The sequence below is a fragment of the Durio zibethinus genome, chromosome 5, assembly GCF_047325235.1.
Source record: "Durio zibethinus cultivar Kanyao isolate XHJ-2024 chromosome 5, ASM4732523v1, whole genome shotgun sequence".
NCBI classification, from domain to species: Eukaryota; Viridiplantae; Streptophyta; class Magnoliopsida; order Malvales; family Malvaceae; genus Durio; species Durio zibethinus.
The window spans coordinates 32,950,862-32,970,759 of record NC_143166.1 but is presented as its reverse complement, the minus strand read 5'-3'; the positions used below and the strand labels follow the sequence as shown (position 1 = coordinate 32,970,759).

General features: G+C 28.0%; 2 pseudogenes across 1 annotated transcript; one reads left to right on the top strand and one right to left on the bottom strand.

Annotated features, from left to right (window-relative positions):
• Positions 1–598: 598 nt before the first annotated feature.
• On the bottom strand, positions 599–7,032 carry LOC111282291 (uncharacterized; annotated as a pseudogene). The gene is made up of 18 exons (XR_016342365.1): positions 6,863–7,032; positions 6,677–6,737; positions 6,561–6,597; positions 6,269–6,399; positions 6,115–6,195; positions 5,927–6,002; positions 5,500–5,636; positions 4,849–4,988; positions 4,637–4,687; positions 4,455–4,537; positions 4,296–4,350; positions 4,092–4,206; positions 2,925–3,438; positions 2,630–2,843; positions 2,473–2,543; positions 1,977–2,145; positions 1,738–1,867; positions 599–1,553 (listed from the first exon to the last, which is right to left on the bottom strand). The product of XR_016342365.1 is annotated as an uncharacterized LOC111282291 (transcript).
• A 1,888-nt stretch (positions 7,033–8,920) lies between these two features.
• On the top strand, positions 8,921–10,455 carry LOC111281683 (epoxide hydrolase 1-like; annotated as a pseudogene).
• Positions 10,456–19,898: the final 9,443 nt, after the last annotated feature.

The window sequence follows — 19,898 nt, the reverse complement described above, 5'->3', positions numbered from 1 at the left end:
TTCAATCTTACATTGTGAATGAATATTGGAGATGATGATGGAAACTTTGAAAGGTGATGAATATGGAGCCATCAGCCATGCATCTCATGATCTCAACCAACCACCCCCATCCAAAAATTGTGGTTGTGTTAATTGACATTTTATGTATTTTTTTCTCTATGATTTGCTGCTTTGCCCAAAGTCACAACCACTTCTCACAATCAAACATGCAAGATGTGGGCTGTATGGCAGATAATAGAAAAGGACATCAATATGTTCATTGTCCTCTGGCATGTCATGCCCTTTAAAGAAAAAGTGGCAGGGAGGGCTTCCCTGTTGATATTGTCAATTTTACTTCTTTTTCTTGTGTTGATTCCCACGGTGAAACATCTGAATGGTAGATAAAATTTGATATTCTTTTGTTTATCCTTAATGTCTGCACCAAATATAGAGGATATTAACCAAAAGTGAGTAAATTTGTGAAAATGCCATTGATATCAACTACATTTTGGTGTAACATAGTGCCTAATACCCATCAAAAGGCGAAGCAAATTGAAGAGAAACGGAATCCCCGAGGCAAACAACAACTTAATAAGATGTTTTCATCATTTTAGGAAAGTTGTCATATAAGTGCAGATATTATCTCAATCATAAGCGTGTAACAAAGAACAGAATAGCTTCAAATTGCCACCTATACTACTCTATGTTAGAAGTGCACAAAATTGTTAATTTTAACGATGTACAAAACTTATAGCAATTGCACTACCATCAATCGCGTCAACCTATCTTCTCAGCTTTCTAAAGATGGTTCTGTCATGATATGCTGCAAAACTGGCTATATAACCTGCTAAAATGAAATTAAGTTTGAAACCATCTTCTAATCTTTTTAGAACCTTGCTTTTCGGCATCGGATGTTTTGGATTTCTGCTGTGAGAATTTAGAGCTGTATTGTTCAATTAGCATATCAAGTTTGTCTACCACATCTCGCCCTGATGGATCTTTATTCCTTTTTGACCTTTTTCTTTTTGAATTTGTCTTTCCCTCCTGCCGGTTTGCCTGTTCTTTTGGCGTCCTCTCTTTTGGCTGCAAAACTGCTTCCACCTCCTTGAATTTTAATTTGTGGGTATAGTTAACAGTTGTTTCAATCTTATGTGAACTTCCAACATCAGGCTTCAGGCCACTTTTGCTATACTTGGGTTTGCGATTTAATGTTTTCAACTTCTGATTGGAGCCTTCCATATGTTCTTTCAAAGGAGATGGTCTTGTCTTTTCACCTGATGGATTATGCTTTGGCTTCTTAGTAGCTTGGCCTTCTTCGGTAGCCACTGTATTTTCCATCTCAGCCTTTTTCAACTCCAAGAGTTTAGTTGCCCTTTTGCCATCTCTAGATTTCCGTTTTCTGGATTTGGTAGGGTGAGCATCAAATGGATGTGATTCAGCATTTTGCTGTGCATTTTTCAAATCATCACTAGCATCCTGCTGCTGAGTTTGTAACTTAGCTTTCTGCAGCTTCAATGTCTGCACATTATCAACAGCAAACTCCACTATTGGACGATGCTCAGGACCAAAAGTTTCTACAAATAAACAATGACAATTTTAAATTAGAATAGAAATGAAACAATGCACTTCTTTTTCACCCTTTGATGTTATTGTTAAGCCACCCTTCAAATGCATATAAGCTAAAAGCAAAAAAGGACAAATCTTGTGTTGAAATCATAGCCGATCATACACATGAGAAATACCAATGAGGGGCACTACCAGGATTGTTATTAAGAACCCTCAAGGCCACAAGTGCATGCTGATGTTCTGTAAACTCAACAAAGGCAACCCCACGTGACTGATTCTTAATGACAACTTTCCCCTTCTTCACAGTTTTCAAGAACTTAATCTGCATGAGTAAAATCAGAGTTAAGAGAGTACTCTAAATATGCAGAAAATTATAGAAAGAATCAAAAGTAAAAAAAAATTAAAATACCAGATTAACAACTTTATCTAACCTGCCGTAATACAGGTTTTTGCTTTATAGCTCATAAGGTAACTGCATCAACACAAAGTTGTTTCAATTCTTTTTCAGTCATGGACTTTGGCAAATTATACATAACAAGTCTTGTCTTCGAAACATGGAAATTTGGAGATTGAAGCTTGGTCACCTTTTTTTCATGCAACCTGCAGGGCTTCCAAATAGCTTTAGGATTATAATATAGGAAAGTGAAATTTCACAAGCTAATCAGCATGAATATCAAGTACTCCTTCCATTAGCAATTTTCTTCCAAAAGTTAAAGCTAGGTCAACATAACCGACTTTATCCCTTATGTACTTATTCTGTTTTGCCTATCCATTTGCACCATTCCTGGCCAAACCAGAGACCTGTTAACTACAAAGCAGTGAACATAATACAAGCCATTTGTATTGTGCAGTGCCATAGGCAGAAGAAATTGATGCTCAGTATCCGACTTATACAATCAGGGGAAACCAATAGAAAAAGATCCTTACATTTTGCGTTTTTCCAAATCACTAGTTGAAACATCCTTAGCAGCTGGAGTCCCCTCAATTATAAGGCCTTCCTATTAAGTCAAAAACAAAAATGTCAAAACTATATTGCATAAACATTAAATCAACGGAAATTCAGTTAACTGTCATGTAAAGCAACCTTTGCCAAGTAAAGATTACGATGGTCATGATCCTCAACTTTGGCCTTCTCCAATTCCTTATCATGAGCTGATTTTCGATCCAAGGCCTTCAACACTTTGAGTTGTCTACCTTTGAGAAAAATACCCAAGCCAGATGCAGCATTTGCTGCTGAAATTGCTGCAGTAGCTGCATCTATTGTTTTAAACTTGAGAAAACCAGTTCCTCTAGGTCGCCTGCCAGGAAGCCAAAAAATCATAAGTATTTAACTTAAAGGAGTAAAAAACAAAACATTTCAAACTAGATTGAGCCCTTACTTGGTAACTGGATGAAGGACTGGAAGAAAGGATTGCACTTCGCCAAATCTAGAAAACCTTTCTTTCACTTCTTTATTATCAATATCGAATGGAAGGTTGCTTATGAAAATTGTTCTCTGCAATTCATCTTCTCCATCCGTCTGTTTAACATTTGTTTGTTTATTTTGGCAGGATTTTTCAGGTTTAGTCATATCGGATCCTATTGCAGATTCAGTGGGTAACTTAATTTGCACGTCATTAGTTTCATCTACATTCAACTTGTAATCCATTGTGGGCAGAACGGCATCATCAAGGAGAGAAAGAGAAGCTTTAGAAGAAGATGTCACCAAGTTACTCAGAACTTTTCTTGCCATGTCTACTTCCTTATCAAAATCAACTGCTTTAGATGTTCTTTCTGTCTCTGACATATTTGAGTCATCTGAAGCAATACCACCATCACTATCACCATCCCCACCTTCATCCTCCATAGCAATGCTACTTCTATCACTTTCATTGTCTCTTTCATTCAGCTGCCCTGAAAACCACTAGAAATGAGATAAATATCCCATTCCAACTTAAATGCAAAAATAAAGAAGAAAATAGCAATAAAGAATTTATCAAGAAAATGGCATGAAATATAACAAGCCAAGTATAATAGAGAAGATGGGATAAAAGAAAGCACATCAATTACCATGAAGGAAAGGCACCAAGTTTAACATATATCAGGAACATCACTACATATTTGATATAGAAAACTCAAAGATCGAAAGTCCCTACTGTGTATATTTGTGTGTGCGTGTGTGATACACAAACATAATAACGAACATACATATACTTGACTCGAATAGTCAAGCAGAGTATTAATCACCATTCAGAAAGTCAGCAATCAATAACAAACTATCAGAAAACCATTCATGGTTGAAGAAACTTATTGTACATATGCAATTAACTTCCTATAGTAATTAAGTAAGAACCTAATTGAATACTTTTCAAGAAATCCCTAATCTCGTATGTTTATCTTCTCCATTTCTATAACCATAAGAAATATAGCTTCTTTTTTTGATAATTGATATTGATGATTGATCCATAAAGTTAAGACAATTCATTCAGCTCTGGGTGATACAGCCAAAGGCTCAAAGAAAACAAGATAATAAGCATGACAAGTAGACGAAATTCAAGGACACAAACCATCATCTGAAGCAACAGCAGCATTAGAACCACCACTGTAAAGTTTCTTTGGAACAGCCCAGTCAACAGCTATGGGTCTTTTACCAAACATTTGCCCATTGAACTTTTGAATGGCCTGAAATTGAAAAATAATGTAAAAACAGGTAGCAAAAAAATTTTCTAAAGCTTCACATCTAGGACTAAAGGATAACCCAGAAGAATTACATTTTCTGCATCCTGTTTACATGTGAATTTGACAAAAGCAAAACCCTTAGATAACCTGAAAAAAAATAATAATAATAAAAGAGAGGACAAAACCATTACATGAATAAAAAATACAAAATTTAATTGAAAATTTTAAATGATTATATGATGAGAAGATACCCCATTTCAGAATTATGTGGAATAAATACATCCCACACAAGCCCTGCCGCTGAAAACATATTTTTTATCTCATTCAATTTAGCCTGCAACAATTTTTAGTATGCTACTTTAGAAGTCAAGGGCTTTCAAGTCTCAACCAGCAAATCAAGTATAGGGGTAATACTCCGTTAGTATCAAACAACCTTGAAAGGAAGATTTCTGATAATTAGTTTCCACTTTTGAGTCTTGGAGCCCTAGACCACAAGTATCAGAGAGAAATAATTAGATTATTTCAGACATAAATAGTTAAAAATATGAACTCAAAAATAATGAACTTAAAGAATTTCATCACTAAATCATTCATATATAAATAAGTACCAGTTGAAGCATGACTGCTTTATCATGGTTACTTTACCTCACCACCCAGCTGGCGTGCCCAAACAATGCCTCCTTGAATCTCTTTTTGGTGTAGCATTGCCACAGCAGCATTTGCTGATTTCACACTTGTGAAAAGTACAGCCGAAGCATCCATTTTGCATCCATCTAGCACAAGACCTAATAAATTTTGCATTTTATGGCTTGTAATTATTTGACAACAATTAAAGTAATCCTCAAAGAAATATTTGGATTATCAGTCAATTTTCAACCCAGAAAGTAGAAATCATATGCCATATGTCTTAAAATATATAACTACAACAAATTTAGAAGCAACAAAAAACTGCAACTTAATAGATTGTTGGTGAATCATGAATGAATATAATTGGCAGTGAAAGCATCCAAGCATGCATGGAAAGCCATTACAGCAAGGACGTATGCACATGTCAAAGCAAATCACATAGTGAATTAGATGTTATATCAAGTACTGCATGTCACAACCAGCTTGCTTATATCATAAATTATTTCAACTGATAATATTCTGTAAAGAATATATTGTACACCAACAATGTAGAAAGCAGGAATTTTTTCAGCTCCCGATCAAACTATCCGAAGAGCTTTCAAATATAACATTACTCCATTACTGAGCTTTCTCTTTCTGGGTTTCATAGGAGGCTACTTTTTCACTTACCATGTTGTTCAAGCTCTTCTTTTGGAAGAGGATAAGTTACAGCACATACTGTGCCACTTTCCTTAGCACGTCGGTGAACATCTTCTGCCATCTCAGTATTATGAAGACCACCGAATATAACAGTCCTAGCAACCCTTCATGGCATTGACAGAGGAACAGGAAAATCATGCCTTGATGTGTCAGAAAGTAATACCATTATCATCAAACAATAATTAAAAGTACATCCGAAAAACGTGTTTCTAATATGATCTGGAAAAAAAACATAGAGCATTCAAAAGGTTCATTTTAAGAGTGAATCAATTTGAAACTTGCTGCCAGGAACTGGACGATAAAGTTAAGGGTCCATATCTAACTAATTCCAATACTTGGTATAATAGACTAGAAAGGGTAGCTTATCACAAAGATTGGAAAAGGAATTCAGTAACTCTGCTTCTCTGAACAAGTCTCTTTGTCGGCTAGATCGGCACAAAGTGTTGCTGCTTTTCTAGGTTGCACAGATTTCTCTGCATTTACATTCAAAATATCAAAAAAAAAAAAATTCAGGAAATAGAACAATTCTCTAATGAGAATCAACAACAGATGATAATAATTTAATAATATAGAAGCTTTTATAACCAAATTTTGGCAGGTTCAAACCATGCTCATCTATAGTTGAGGTAAGACCATCCTTGTCATTCTTTGTCTTTGTTGCATCATCTGAGGCAGCCACTAATTAGCATTCAGGTGAAGATATACATAAAATTCCATAACTATTTTAAAATGCACAAACCTTGGGTTGCCTTTGGCCGTCGCTGCTCCAATGGAGCACGATGCATAGCATGTTTAACTCCAATTTTCCGACCTCCAACAGAAGAACCATTCTTCAACTCAATAGCACGGTTGGCATCTTCGGTAACAGCACTGCGAAAGAGATACAAATACACGAAAAAAAGGTAAAGGCGGACGTTCATGTACAAAGAAAGCATGAAAATTAAGACCGACCCTTCAAATTAATAAAGCTTGTAAAACAAATATAGCACCGTTAAGAAAAAAATGATAAAAATGAACCTCAATTAACTTACAATTGAACGAAAGCAAAACCACGATGATCAGTTGTGCCTATGAACAAGATAAAGAACATATCAGTATTCTTATGAACCAAACTAAAATGCGTGCCTCAAAGCACTTAATCACTAACCCTTCTTTGTAACTATAAAGCAACGCCTGATTGGACCGACATCGCTAAATGTTTCTTCAAGCTGGAAAATATGAAGGTATTTATTAAAAAAGAAAAAAGAAAAAAAAATTATCACTACTGATTTCTATATATAAAAGAAGAACTTAAGCCATGATCCTCAAGCTAATTCTCTATAATGGAAAATACCTGAGAGTTGGCAAAAGAGTACGGCAAGTTCGTGATGAAGACAGTGGAAGATGAGTGTTCGGATTCGGGTCTCTTCTCGGATCTCTTGTTTTTCCCCGTTGATGTTTTGGCTGCCGAGGAAGTGGAATGAAACTTTGAACCTAAAATCCCCAAAACCCCCGCTCTTAAACAAGCGTGTGGGTTTTACTTACGGGGTTTAAAATTTGAGCCGGTTCGGGTCGGGAATGAAAATGGTCAATTTGGTTACTTGGCTGGGGCTCCGTATGGATGTAAGCCCCGAAATATGGTTTGGTCCATATCTTTATGGGTCTAATTGAGACCTGTCACTTCCCTAAAAATTTGATCCAACCAATTGCAATAGAAAGCTACTATAATGGTTTTTTTATTTTTGAAAAAATTTTAAATTTGTCCCTGTATGCGATTGAAGATTCTATATTTAGGAAAAATTTTATATAAAATTTCATAAGTGAAATTTATAAAGTTTTTCATTAAAAATAAGTAAATCAAAATTAAAATCAAAATTTATAAATTAAAAAGTTTTATTACATAAATCAAATATGTAAAATTTTAAAAAAAATTTAATAAATTTTGATATATTTATTAAATAAATATTTTTAGTAAAAATATTGATTAAATTTTTACTATTAAATAAGTATCGATCAAATTTAAATTATAAATAATTTTTAATAATTTTATTTACATATTAGTAATTTTATATTAAATTTCATTAATCTATCAATTCTGATTTTTTATAAAAATTTTTATTTACTCATTTATAGTAAAGAACTTCACCTATAAAATTTCACATAAATTTTACTCTTATATTTACTATTTTAATTTTTTGTATGATTATAACGTTTTATTACATTTTTTATGTAACTCTAATAAGTTAAAGATGAAAATAAAATATTTCACCTAATGTTTTTTTATATCATATTAACATGGAAAATGTTTATATATTTTATTTATAAAAAAATCAAATAAAGTAATATAAACGAATTAAAATTAAACCTTAAATTCATCTATCAAATTTAATTAAAACTCAATACTTGATCCAATAAAGGGTTAAGCTCCGATGCATAATTGTCAATGCTATTTCCAGAGCGACATGGCCAATTGCAGGGCTCTGTTTTGCTTCAGACCTTTTGGCGTGTTAATGTTTCATTCATTACGTAAACATTAGGGGAAAAAAACGTGCTTATTAACTGTCATTGGTTTTCACAATTTCTTAAATATCTGTCCTTGCCAAACAAATCGTTCAGCGTTCTTGACAGACCGTATATTTTGAACATTCCTTCCAGGTTGAAATATCCACGGCCCTAAATCATCAAACAAGTGTACTACTACTTAAGAAAATGCAGGTTGGAGAAATCATGTGTGTGACATTAAACATAGGTGTTACGCGTAATTTATGATTCAGGAGATAGAATAGACATTTTGTCCTCCAATGCGAGTAGAGATGGCAGTCCCAATTTCGACGAATTTCGATTCAATTTAATTTTATTTTAAATTTTAAAAAATAATAATAATAAATTAAATTAAAATTTAAATAAATTAATATAATATATATTATTTTTTAAATTATTAATTTAATTTTATATGTATATTAAAAAATATTTTATTAATTTTTAAGTTAAATCGGATACGATTTTATATAAAAAAATAAAAAAAATTAATTGAATTTTTGTATTATAAACATAAAGTTTTATCAAGTTCGAGATGAGTAAAAACATACTTCAACTCAACCCATTATCATCCTTAAATATAAGTCATTAATTAAATAAAAATAACTTGATTTTTTTAATTCAAATTAAATGTATGAAACTGACTTAAAATTTTAACACTGTTTACCTTAATTTGTTATTTGAAGATATAAAAAAATATTGACTCATCATCTCTCAAGTAGATTATTGACTATCAAATTAAATCAAACCAACAACATTAATCCTAATTTTACTGCTTAGAATCACCTAAACTTGACGCTCTCGTCTTACAAGTGTAAATAATCCTTCACTCGGACATTATGAATTCAACTTCCCTATCTATATTTCCATTTCTCTCCTTCTCTTTCTTCCTTAGCACTAATTTGAGTATGGGACACAAATATCGAATTAATCTCCAACCTTTGCTATTAATCAACCTTCCATATTGTGATTGCAAGTTTTTGCTCTTATCAAAACAGCTCGACACCAATTATAGAAGGGTCCAGACTCCAGACCAAAGGAATTTGGATGCACATAGCATGCGCAGAGAAAGAGGACCTGTTGTACTCCTTATTCATGGCTTTCCTCAGCTGTGGTCCTCCTGGAAATATTAGACAAATCACATGGCTGATCACCATGTTTTCCATGTTGTTGCACGCGATATGCGAGGCTACAAGGAGGCTCGGACTGCCCCAGAAACCCAGCCTCTTTCACAGTTTTCCATCTAGTTGTAGATTTAATTGGCCTTCTATATCAGCTAGGCCAAAAACAGGTGCAAATTTCATTTTTATGTTTTTTTTTTCTTTTCCAGCAACAAGACCCTTCTGTGTAATTCTAGAAAAGAAATGCGTTGCATGAAAAAGAAAATTGATGTCAAATACAAACTTTGAATTCTTTTCTGATGTATTTGCAAATATTCCATTTTTGCACTAATGCTAATGTGGTCTCTCTGGACAAGTTGTGGTGGTACATGACTGGGATGCACAAGTTGCATGGTACCTTTGTCTCTTCAGGTCAGATAGAGTTAGAGCCCCGGTTAATTTAAGCGTACCTTATTTCCCACGTTCACCAAAATCAAACCCATTAAGCTCGTGACAGAAATATTTGGAAAAGGTTTCTATATTTCGCAGTTCCAAGTAAAATTAATGAAAGAAACTAAAAAGTTCTTAGCAGCTGGATTTGTTAAACCAAAACAATCTGCCATGACAGACAGCAGTGATTTTTTTTTTTTTTTTGGTACTAGGATATAGAAAGAGCTGAAAAATCATTCTCAAAATACAACTCCTTGACGATATTGAAGAAGTTTTTTTTTCATCAACGCCCCTGATCAGCAGCTCCGGTTGTTGTTGAAATTATAGATTTGAGACCCCACCTTCCATATGCCTTATTAGATAACCCACAAGAGGACCTTGAATTCCACGCAAGCAAATTCCAGAAATCTGGTTTTACTGGTGCTATGAACTACTACTGTGCCATGGACATGTAAAATCATACATAAAAACACACATTTTTTCTTTTCCAGAGGCAATAATTCAGTTGAGATATATGTACTTATAGTATAAACTTAATTTCCTAGCCTGCATTTCTGAATTTTCTCGGCATGAACGTAGGAACTGGTAGCTTCTTGGACCATGGCAAGGAGCAAAAATTACTGTACCTACAAAATTCATAGTTGGTTTCGATTATTTGGAACAGAAGACAATGTTCAAGGAGAAGAACTTAGGAGCCTTGTAACTGACCTTAAAGTTGTTGTCATCAATGAAGACCATTTTATCCAGCAGGAGAAAGCTGAACAAGTTACCACTGAAATTCCATCTTTTTTCAGCTACAAATTCTCTTGTTACCAATAATTCTTATACTTTCTTATAGCCAAGTTTTAGCATCATAAAATTTTTCTACTCTTACAAAGTACCATTTGATTTTTTTTTTCCAATTTTCCATATTTTCCTTTTTTCCCTGCTATAAAACATTGCTCTAAAAGGGAAAGAAAAAAAAAAAGCCTTCTCTCTGGATCTGGAAGCTCGCATTACAGCAGCAGCTGGCGCTAGGGTGATGCCTTCCTACAAGACTTGAATGTTCATTGTGCGGCGTGGTCCATGTAGCACTGAGACAAAAATTTTCTTCTTTTAGTTAATTTAGACAGTGAAGAGTGAGGGCAATTGCATGCTGTTCATGAAAAAATTCAACTAAATAAAAGAAAAACAAGTAGATGACTTAATTTTATGAGATAACGAGGATAAGGGAAATCATATAACATGTTTAATATTTTGAGTTTTGATGGTATCTAACAAACCCAAAAAATTCAATTATAAAATATTTGATAATTACGATAATAAAATATCGAACTCTTAGTTTAAATTTTGATAATTTTAATTATAAAATAAAAAATAGTAGATTTACTACTAATATTAAATTTGCAAAATCAATTTCCTTGTATATAACAAAGTTTGTACCATGACTCTTGTTAATAAATGTTTTTACCTTAATTTGTCACACTCAAAGTCTCAAATTATTAATCTAACTTAAAAGGTTGTTCAAATGTGTATAGTTAAAGCTTTTTATAATTTATGGTCACTTTTATGGGGTAACAACTCTTTAAAATCTTTGAGGTTGAAAAGTTAAGATCAAACCCAAAATAATAAAACCAGTTAAGTACTAAGTAACGACTGCTGAACAGAAAGCAGGAGTTATATAGGTTTTTCTGTTTTTAAGTGAAGTAAAGCAAAACCTACGCCAAGTGAAAGCAGAACTGCACAAATTTAAGGTAAGGTTAAAAAAAAATGGAAATGAAGGGGCGGTCCATTTCATTCTTAAATAGTGTTAAATGTATCTCCACTTTTTCTCTTCGTTTTTTTTTTTAATTTTTTTAAGTAAATTTTTAAATTATTTTTTCTTCTTCACACAAATTTTTAAAAAATCATATAATTTTTTAAATATTAAAAACTTTTTAAAAAATAAATTTTTGAAAAGTTAAAATTTATTTTCGAGAGATAAAATAGTAAAAATTCAAAAGTTATTTTAGTAAATTTTATACTATCTCATCTGTCGAAAATGAATTTTTGAAAAAACATAATTTTTTGAAAATTAATTTTTGAAAAGATCTATAATTTTTAAAAATTTATTTTTGAATAATTATTAATTTTTTAAAATTTTATTTAAAAAAAATTATTTTAAAAATTTTATAAAATTCTAGAAAATTAGGAAAAAATAATTAAAATTTTTTTTAAAAAAAATTAAAATGTGAAGGAAAAAAAATGCATTTAGCATCGCTCTTCAATCTCATTACGCTAAACAAACAAAACGCATGGCATGGCCAAAAGACCAAAAAGCCTCCTGGACTTTTTGTGTTGTTGGGTGGGGCCCACCAGCATTATCTATGGGGACCCATTCTCCTTGTCACCGCTGATACGCCCACAGGAATCAAGACGATGCTGTCTTTCTTGCTTCTTCACCATTTTTATGAAACCAGTTCTTTGCATCAAAATAGGTTAACTTGGGACCCACATTCCACATCACAAGTTAAATTAATTAATCGTTGATTACTCACTAATCATTTCATCGAGCTGCACACGTGTCAATTCTTTGCTTTGCCCACTTGTCAAAGCAAGATAAATTAATTTTGATTATAACTTGCTAATTAAGGACTACCGACTAAGCATATACTATAAATAAAAGAGCTGATTACAGTTGGCAATTTCGTTTATTAAAATCATACTATGATTTTGAATTAGTCGAATATATAATAAAAAAATTGTGTAATTAATTTAGAATTATATACAAAAATATTTTAAAGTTGTTAACTGAAGGTTGCTTATGTATTTTGAATTAAAATAATTACTACGTGCCTGCCGGGGGGGATTTGCTTGATGGCCCCTCTTGGATTTATTAATCAAGGTTTGGTACAAAGAGCTTAACCAATGAATGACCAATGTAAATTCAATGGGATATTTAAAAGAAAAAAAAAAAAGCTTTTTATTGTATAAGAATATGGTTTAACTGATTTAGGCACTCCTCTTAGTTCTTTCGTACTACCATAAAGAAATTACGAATTTGGAAAAATGCAAAGAATCTTCAAAAGTCCTCTTTTTCCCATGACAATTTTTCATTTCAGGATGTACTATATTATTATGAAATTCAAATGAAAATTTTAAATTAATTAAAGAAATTAGGATTTGTAATGGTTCAAATTAGATAAGATTTGATTTGATATTTTTAATAATGTATAGAATTATAAATTTTTAAAATTTAATTTGAATTCAAATCGAATTTTTATATGATTCAATTCTATTTGAATTTAAATTTAATCAGTTTAGTACAGTTTATCAATTTTTTAATTTTTTAAATATTATTCTTATATGATATTTTAATATATTTAAACAAATTTATATATAAAATAATTATTTTATTTTATAAAAATTTTAAATATATATAAAAGTTAATAAAATATATAATTCAATTCGGTTAGATTTGATTTTGTTTTTAATTTTTTATTCGAAATCAAATTCAATTTTAATATATATATTTAATATCAAAACTTAATAAAAATTAAATAAAAAAAATCAATTCAAATATAATCGAACATTATAATTTTCAATTAATTTTTAATTTTCTTTTTTTCACTTTTAAGATAAATAAAATTATATATATCCTTTAAATAAAATATTTTTTATAATGATTTTAATAAATAATGTATTTTATCTTTTTTTTAAGTTACACTTATAATTAAATTCATAAATTTATAATCAAGTATTACATTCATATAATTAATTATTGTTGAATAATTAACTAATAAATTATAAGTTAACTAAATAATTAAACCCACAATTAGACTTTAATCTAAAACCTTAATTCAAAATAGTGTGTTTTATATTAAATATATATATATTTAATTCAAACTAAACATGTTTTTTTTATCTCGTTCATCTTTTTTTTTTTTTATAGAGTATAGTGTTTATACTTTTGTAATTATAAATAAAACTCTTGGTTTAATGAATTATTGATTATATTCAAAGCATTTATTATCTATCATGACGAGCTACTAGAATTTTAATGTACTTCTACCAAGGACTGCATTAATTTCTTGGCAATTTGGAATGGCCACTTAATACTAGTTAATACTATAAATCTTTTACTTTTTATCCTAAAAAAGTGGTGTTAGGTTGCATATTAAAAACTTTATTACAACGTGGAGAAAAGTTTAAAAGGAAAGAAATTTGTTTTCCAACATATCAAGTAATGAGAGAAAAAACACTCTTAGTCATCCAAAAAAAACCATTTCCTATTTCAAAATTTAAAAGTCTAGTATTTATATTTTGTATATTTTATATTAATTTTTAACATTTGTTTACTTATTGACTTTTAAAAATAGAATATTAGAACTATATAAAATAATTTTTAATACCAAGTGCACTAGTATTATTATTTTTTCTTAATCTTGCATGGTTAAATTTATTTTTTTAAAAAAGAGAGATAGAGATAAAACGATACAAAAAAATTTTATTTAAAGAGAGTTAAGTGTAAATATTTATACTCAATTTATGAAATATTATTTATTTTGATTAAAAAATTTTACAATTTTATTTTACAAAAAGTTACTCAAAATATTAATTTAAATCTTAATTTATATATAATAATATTTTATAAAAACATTTCGATGTGAAATTAAAATGTTATAAAATTTTACCGATTAAAACTTAACATACCTATGAAGCCTGATATAAAACAATACAAAATTCTAAAACATAGAATCAAGATTATACTAAATATTAAACTTTTAAAGATAACTCTCACAGTATAATATTTAATTCCTCTAATATTTTAAAAATGATTACCAATATATTACTTAACTTCTGTCAAACTAATTATCGTTTTGATATCATTTATGAATTTTCACATTTAATTTATGAATATTATTCATTTTAACTAAAATATTTCAATATTTTATTTCATAAAAATCACTTTACAAATATAAATTTAAATTTTATCTTGTAACTTTTAAAACATTTCTATACCATAGTGAAGTGTCAAAGTCACGTTAAGAAAGTGGGTTTTGTTAGTACAAATGTTGGTCCAATCCTGCAAAATGTAGGCACTAGGCAGGCAGGACCAATGTTTCTTAAAGAAAGCATTGATTGATGGACTTAAATTACAACAAATGCGACTAAAATATTCGCTTTTCATAATGTGATATGCAAGTATAATTGAATTATTTTTTACAAAAAAAAAAAAGCCAAATTTAATGTAATGAACAATCTAATATGCTATATTTTGACAATCACATTAACATTTATACGTAATTTTATATACGATTTAAAAGTATATATGTTATTTGTATAAATAATCACATCATAATTTATGAAATATAAAAAAAAAATTGATAAATATGTTATTAGATAAGTATATTATTTTCTTTTTCCTTATATTCTCTCATAAATTTTATTAATTTAAGTATCAAAATTTATCTTAAAATCATAACCTCAATCCTTTTTTTTTTATTTATTTTCATCTTGACATGGTAGACAAAATCTAACCATACAAGCTTGCAACAAATAGCATTTTTATCATACCTCAAAATAATCATTAAAGTAAATATTTTTTATGCCTTAAATTGTTTAGGTAGTGTCATAATATATAGATTTGAAAATCTATAGTTAGATTTAACAAATAAATGAAGTCATCACCAATATTTTATTAGGTGTGATTGGTCATCTAGGAAATTTATTATTTTAAGAAACTCTTAAGCTTGATTATGGGTCTCTAAAATAATAAGTTCAGGTCTACGAACCAAAATAGGGTTCGAGAGTTCGGTTACATATGAAGAAGATTATAGCACCCCTACATGCCTATCCAAATGATAGTACCATATTATTTCGAATTTATCCTGTGGTTTAGAATCTAATGACTTCAAAATTTATATTAAATATTGAAAATAATTTTTAAGATTCTCTATCAATCTGGTAATACTCTAAAAAAAATTATTCTTCACCTCAAGAGTATTCAAGAATCCCATTTGATTTCTTGAGAGGCTTCGTCTTCGAAAAAATATTTATTTATTATTTTTTATTATTACCCTTTTTGTTAAAAATAAATCTAATTATTCCACAATTTGGGCCAAATTAAAAATATTCTTTATTTTGAATTTCTAAAATTTTCACCATTTGGACCTATTTAGAATTTTTTTTTTTTAAAAGAAAATAATATGACAATTATTTTATTGAAATTTCATATAAATCATTCCACATTTGGGTCAAATTTAGAGAAAAATTCTCACATAGAGATTTCTTAGAAATTTACCATCTGAAATTTTTAAAAATCTCATCATTGGGTAATTTGTATTTAATTCCAAAAATTTTATATTTTAATGTGTTTTATTATTTTTAATTTTAAATTTTTTTTGGTTTGAAAATAAATATTAATTATTGTTATTGAAATTTTATCTAAATTATTTCACCATTTGGGATAAATTTAAACAAAATTTCTCACATAGGAATTTCATAAAAATTTACCATTTGGAATTTTTATAAATTTCATCATTGGATGATTAATATTTATTTTCAAAATATTTATTTTTTATTTTTTTATTAAATTTAATATCAAATAATAAAAACCATAAAACAAAGTGAATAAATAAACAATTATGCATAAAACAAAACAAATGAATAAACAATCAAATAAAGAGAAAAAAAAATAAGTACCAAACAATTAAAGAATTTGAAAAAAAAAAAAAAGTAAAAGTACCAAAGTTGACGTAAGCCTTTGGGATGAAATTCTACCAAATCAATGTGCTAGCCTATCACATGACACTAAGGCATCAAAGCACACTAAGACACTTGCTCCACACACATGTGGTTTCCTCCACTATTGCCTTCCACTGTTTTTTGGTTCATACTAGCTTTTTCTGTTCTTGCTGCCCAGTTTTCTTTTTGGTTCCTCTTTTTTTTTTTTTCTTTTGGTGCCAGCAGCTTCACGTTCCCTTGCCTGCTGTCAATTTTTTTTCTCCCCATTCTTGTGTGTTCTAGCGTTTATTTATAAGGATTGATCAGAGGAGTTTCTGATTAATCCCAATTCTTTCTTATAATTGAGATTCAATATTTGAATCCAATCAAAACTCTACCAGCCCAAACTCAAACACCTTTTTTTGTTTTTTCATTTTTATTATTTTTTTAATTTTTTAATTGTCAAAGTTGATATTGTAGACCCCTAGACAGATTGGGGTGTCTAAAGGGAGTATTAACTTTTATGGAATTAAAAAAAAATGATTTTAATGTATTTAATATTAAAATTAATTTTTTTATAAAATTAAAATTTCATGATTTTTAATGTCAAAAAGTGAAAAAAATCATAAAAATAATTTTAAAATTTTAAAACTATGAATTTTAGATGTTCAAAAAATAATAATTTTGAGATATCTAAGAAAATAAATGGATAAAAAAATAAGACAAAAAATATTATTCTTCACAAATTGCTTTCGGTTTAAAATTTTTATTTATATTTTTTTGACATTAAAATTTAGATTAACCTTATTTAAATATTATATTAAATTTTATTAAAAATTTTTAATTTTTATATAATTAATTTATACAATGAAAATTTTCAAACTATCTATTTATATTTATATTATCTTGCTACTCGTGTAATTTATACAACGAAAAATTTCAAACTATCTATTATATTTATTTTATTTAAATTTAAATAAAAGTATAAATTAATATTATTAAATTATTAACATGTTCAAAATATATATAAAATATAAATAATATCATTAAAATATTAAATCATAATAAAAATAAAAATTTTAATTAACAAATTAATAAAACTTTCAAATATATGATAAATAATATTAGAGGAAGAAAAAACATTTGGAAGATATTATAAAAAATATTATTAATTATGTCAACAAAATATTAAATATAAACTAAAAGTTTTATCAATTCAAGTGAATTTTATTCGATTTGCATCATCTCAAGCTTCTTTTATCATTTTTGTATACTTGTAAATTTATGTAATTTTAAGATAAGTTTTATTTATTTAAAAGAAAATAATGATTTTAAATGTTTAAATAATATATGTTATAACTTACTCTCGTGTATATATATATATATATATTTTAAGAGTTTCAGTAATATCATAATCTTCAGCATTTATCTGGCTTTCCAAATATTTATTTTTTTCAATTATTTTAAGATTGATATTTGATACAAAATTATGTTTCTGTAAAAATTAAAATAAAATAGTTTTAAATTTTAAATAATAATATTAAATTATAAACAATTATGTAATAAAATAATTGACAACAAGTTTTAATGAAATGTTTTATATTACTTACCTTTTGTATTTTTTTCAAGTAAATATCGATTATCTTCTACGTAAAATATCTTATGAACATGTGTAATAGTTAATATTGAACTTTTATGAAAAATGTTGTAATCATTGAGTTCAACTTCAAAAATATATGATCAACCTATCAACTCTTCCAATATTTTTTTCATTTTAACATCTCTATCTTCTTGTGGATGAGTTTTATATAAATTTAATTAAATAACATTGATAATCATATAAATTTAGAAAATTATTTTCATTTTAAAGCTCTTTGCCCGTTATTTTCATTTTTTTTATCTAGCAAAGCATACCCCAAATTATATGTATAAAAAATAAAATACCAATCAAGGCTTCAAACAATAAAATATTTATTTATTTATTTAAGCAGCTCATAAGTAATATGATTAAAGATTTATCACTCATTTAACATGAAAAAAATAAATTTTATTTTTATTTTTTTGGCATAATGAAACATATAAAATATCTTTTTGTAGGTACATGCACGAGAAAAACATATATAATACAAATTTAGATGCATTAATATTTTATAGTTTAATTTAAATTTGTTACAGTAATTAAATAATCATGTTAATTATAGATAAATTAAAAAAGATAAATTATTTTAAAATTAAATTTAAATTAAGATAAAATGATATACAAGATAAAAAATTTTCATTAGAATTTAAATTAAATTTTTATTAAATTTTAAATTTTTAAATAATTTAATAAATTTTAAATATATTTTTATAAATAATTTAAAATTAATAAATATCTTATTTGTCATAATAATGATAAAATTTAAGATATATTCTACGTGTAAAATAAAATTGTTTATGTAAGTGTCCACATTAATAATTACTAAACGATAACAATGTATGTTACAATATAATATATATGATTTAATTTTAATTATTTTTAATAAAAATTTGTCAAGTAGGTCTAAAGAATTCTACCTACTCGTGTGCGTGGATTTATACGCATTGAGAGTGAATCTAGGTTGCTCCAAGCAACCAATCACATCTCTTCGTATGCTTGCCCATAGATTTTCCCCTTTACTCTTTTTGCAAATCCCAACGACATCGTTTTCTCTTTTTCTTCCTTTTAACTCTCCCTTCATCTGCTCCTCTATCTCCTGGGGGCAGCTTTTTTTTGTCGGCATTGTCATTTTGGTCCAAAAATTTTCCTTTTATTACCAAAATTCCCCATACCATCTGCCAAATAAGCTTTGGTTTGGTTTCCATTATGATCTTTGTTTATAAGCCACAATTATTGCCTTTTGGTTTGTCTTCTAAGCTAAACAATGTTTTTTAATTAGGTTTTTATGTCGTGATAAGAATGAAAAACGCGGGTGTAGGGATCCCAAAAATTCCAAGGGATGATCCTGGCTTTGATTAATTTAATTACTTGTCTAATGTTTTTTCTTAGCCATGAAAACAAACATTAGATTACGAGTCAGAAAAAAATGATTTAAAATTATAATGTTTGATTTAGTTTAGATTAATTTTTTTTATTTAATTTAAATTAAATTCAGATGTTAAATATATATATATTATGTTCGAATTGAATTTTTATATAAAAATTAAAAATTTTTACAAAAATTGAATTAAATTATATATATTTTTTAATTTTTATATATTTAAAATTTTATAAATTAATTGTTTATACCTAGATGTATTTAAATATATTAAAATTTATATTAAAATAATATATAAAAATAAAAAATAAATTTAAAAAGCTACATAATCGAATCAAACCTAAAAAATTCGGTTTAATTTGATTTGTATCATATGAAAATTTAATTTAAATTTCGATCGAATATTAAAAATTCATAATTTTATATTATTATTCAAAAAATTGACTCAAATTTTATTTAATCTAAACCGTAATCACCCATACCTTAGATATTATAGTGAGGTTTAATTTTTTAATAAGAGTAATCTTTTGTGGAAAAAATATAATACAAATATCTATTTTTATTCATCAATCAATAATAATTAATAATTATACAACTAGTC